Below are 3,979 nucleotides of genomic sequence, written 5' to 3'. Positions count from 1 at the left end.
TTTGAATGCCCTGCCACCCATCAACCATATTGTACTTGATTCACTTTTTAAAAAAAGTGCAAGGGTAGATAATAGACCCAAAATAGTCACCCACAAGACGCATTGTTTGCAAAATTGACAAGCGTAAAATTGACAATTGTACACATCATAGGCAAAATGAATTGATTGGCAAATGTAATAATGACAATTGTACAACATCATAGGCATAAAGAATTGATTGGCAAAATGAACTGCGGTGACAAATGTAATAATATACATGGTTCAAAAAGACGTATAAAATCCGTCTCATGATACATAAGCTATGAGAAACCCTAAACTAATGCTATCTAGCTACGGCTAAACTGACGTCGTCTAGTCATACGTCTCATCGCGCCCAAGCGGCGTATCCGTCGGATTCTACAAAAAAAGACAATAAGACAGCTTTCACTAAGTATAAACATATAACGACATTTATAAAACAATACAAAAAATAGAAAAGAGTAAACCCTAATACTAACCATGCCGCCGCGAGAACTGAGAATGTCCATCAAGGCGTTTAAGCCCTTCCTGCCTGCGTACTCACGCTCGTATGGTGTGGGATCACGTCCTGTCATCGACCACTGTCAAAACATACAAAGATTTCATTATGTTAGAATTAAAAAACTCATAAACCCTAAACTATCGAACATAAAGAGCAATGAGAAAACACTTACAAATCGGCCTCAAATGATGCCCATCCACCGCTCCCCAAGTGGTGCGAGCTCCCTGCCTCTACTCGCGCTCTGGCTGCATCCTTTTGTTGCTTCCACTTGTCGAGACTCTCGCGCGCTGATTTCTTCGCATTCTTCCAATCTTCTTTGGCCAGCCAATCTGGCCTGTTCCACCCATGCTTGATTGCTTTTTGCACTTCGGAATGCTTGTGTTTGCAGTATTCGCGCATTCAAATCTTCATCAGGTCTTCATTGAAGCGCTGATCCCGTGTTGGAACGGGAAACTCATCATGAAGTATGCTGATGACTCTGTCTTTTAAATCACTTGGTACTTCACTCCATTTGTTTAGTATGTAGTGTCTAAATAGCTCAGAGCAAAGACCACGCATGCGCGAGATCACCTTCTTGCCGTCATCATCCATGATGATGCCGCCGCTGAAGTCGACGGAGTAAGGCAAGCCCTCTAGTCGGTGACGCGTGAACCAGGGTGTCCCGGTAGGGGTCTCTAGCGGCGTGTCGATGGGGGTACGGACGTCAAGTGTCTCCACCGGCGTCTAGGTCCCGAAGCGAGGAGTGTCGAGTGGGGTGGCTCCTGGCGGAGTAGGTAGAGGTGTGTAGCTGCTAGGAACAGTCCGCCGTGCAAAACCTGGCGTAGATGGCGATGTTGTGGCTGGTGTGGGGGCGGGCAAAGAAGGGGAGGGTAAAGAGCCTCGTCGAACACCAGGCGGTGTGGAGGCATCGGCGGCGGAATCCCCACAACAACCGCCACCGCCACCACTAGAGCGCCGGTTTCTAGACGAGTGTGAAGATCATCTCGTCGACACCGAAGCTTCGGAGCGCACCGAATGCTCCGAGAGAGAGGGAGATGCGGATGGACTAGGAACGCGCGATGATGCGCCTGAGCGATGATGCTCCACGTACCAAAGAAGAAAGAAACTCCTCATCATCCATACCTGCATTAAACACACGAATATTTAAACTTAATATTGAATGAATAGAGTAGACAATGACGCAAAGACCATTAAATACAATGACGTAATGACGCATATAAATACAATGACGCAATGAATTGAGTGATAGAAGAGGCAAGTCGAAAACTCAAAATTTTCAATCAAAAGATGTGAGCGCGAGTAGAAAAGAGCGTTATACACCATGGAAGGTACTTAGAGATCCAGAGCTTTTACAACACGGAGCAAAATTGTTCAAATACAATATTTGTGGCTTTAAGAGATCTCTCTCTCATCCTCGCATAACTCAGCATAAATTCCTATATCTATATAGAGCTCTCCATTTAAATACATATCCTCTGTTTCATTTTGTAGCTCCTCTGCATGCACCCCATATAGAGTAGTAGCATCTTGATGCTCATCTGGCACCACCGCAACGGCTTCTGATTGAGCATCTTCTCTTATCTCCTCCATTGATGCCGTTGTGATTGGCACATGGTAGCCTTCATACGTCCTTGCACTACGAGGGGCTACCTCTATGACGTACCACCAGTTTGATGTAGACTTTGTAGGATGAAATATTACCTGCCAGAGCCACATAACTTGCATGAGAGCTTTCAAGCATATACCCTGTAAAAGGGGGATGTTAACTATTTACATACTTACTTGTTCACAATGCTCAGGTAGTACGAAAGTGTCTCTTAGGTCAGTCCATTTCTTAGTAGAATCCACCTCAAGAAAACCAGACTCTCCTCTACGAACAGTAGCGTTGAGACCCTCCATGATTATCTTGAACCATTGCACGTCGAACAAGTCGACAAAAAATCCTCTGTAATCGATCCTCAAAATCTCTTGTAGCGTGCCGAAGTAAGTGAGTTCCGCCACCACAGGATCTGCATCAGAGGAACGTCGTCAACTAGACTGTTCAAATTTTGCCATGATTCCACAATCTTGAGTAAAACGCTTTTTGTCGATCCGTTCCACCCTAAAATGTCGACCTTTACACCATGCTGCTGTGTATGACTTATACTACAACAAACAAAGATTATGAGTGGCCGTTCAAACGTTTACAAATAAAGTCACTAGCTAGTCGTACATTGCAAACTTACCTTGGTCGCGCAACCCCGAGAGTACTCCCACTCTTCCTCAGTCACTTAGTCACCGCATTGTTGTGCGCTTTTCAATTGGTTGTGCAACCATCTTAAGCTCATGAATGTTGGTAGGCTCTCCAGAACCGTCGAATAGTGCATCGGTGGTCGTCTTCCCCGTCTCCACTCGATTCGTGCCCTTTGTCACTCTTGCTTTGCATCCTCATATTGTGAAATCCACTTTTGCATCACTGGATTGTGAAGCATGCAAAATCGGTTGATTTTAGCCTCTAGATCTTCTGTCATCTTCTTCTCAACACCGAGATTGCACATGACAATCCCAGATATGCGCTCATCATCTATGCTTCGCCATAGCATGTCCCGGGCTTTATCAAATCCGTCTAGCCACTCTCCAATGTACACTAGGGACTCTGATACCAACCAACCTTGCCTTTTGACGCACATATCCCTTAAGCGTTTTCATGAAACGTTCTAAGAAGAACATCCATCTAGAATGAACTGTGCTAGCTATTTCCACCTCATCAACTATGTGAATAAGAAGATGCACCTGAATGGTTAGCATGGTAGTAGGAAAATGTTTCTCAAACATGCACACAAGCTCCGCAGCATTTAGTTTGGCGAATGGTATGGAGTCTACGTTGATCTCCTTTTGTGAGATCCATTGCACCAGCTTTGCAAGTTTTTAGATTGTGTTACGGATGTCGAGAGACAAACATCCCTGAATGGAAACCGGTAAAATAAACTGTAAAGTATGTGCAGCAATGATATCAAAGTCCACATTTTATGCAATGATATTAAAGTCCACTATGAACGTACCTGACACATTTTATGCCAATCGTGTGACTTCAAACCGGTAAGCTTTCCTTCTTTAGTAAAACACGTTCGGAGCGAGTGCATTACGCCAGTGGGGGTCCGCAAAGATCGAATGGTCTCTTTTACTTTGCGTTCTTGGGCTCCCGTGAAAATCCATGGTGCTTTAGGGAGTTTTATCGATCCATCAGACGCTGTTTGCGGCCAATATTCCTCCATACGATCCACATTTCTAAGGTCAACTCTGGCTCCCAAAGTATCTTTCTTGCCGGTCAGATGGTCCCATAGTAGATTACCCACATTCTTGAATATGTGCATTGGATCGAGCAAGTGATTGATCATGAGTCGGGGCCAGTATGGTAACTTGTACCATAGAGATAGTCTCTTCATCCCTGGAGGCAATCCGTCATTGCACATCTCCTTC

Source organism: Adiantum capillus-veneris, chromosome 4, assembly GCF_014529385.1.
Source record: "Adiantum capillus-veneris isolate H3 chromosome 4, ASM1452938v2, whole genome shotgun sequence".
Classification (NCBI taxonomy): Eukaryota; Viridiplantae; Streptophyta; class Polypodiopsida; order Polypodiales; family Pteridaceae; genus Adiantum; species Adiantum capillus-veneris.
Note: the sequence above shows the minus strand (reverse complement) of the source record.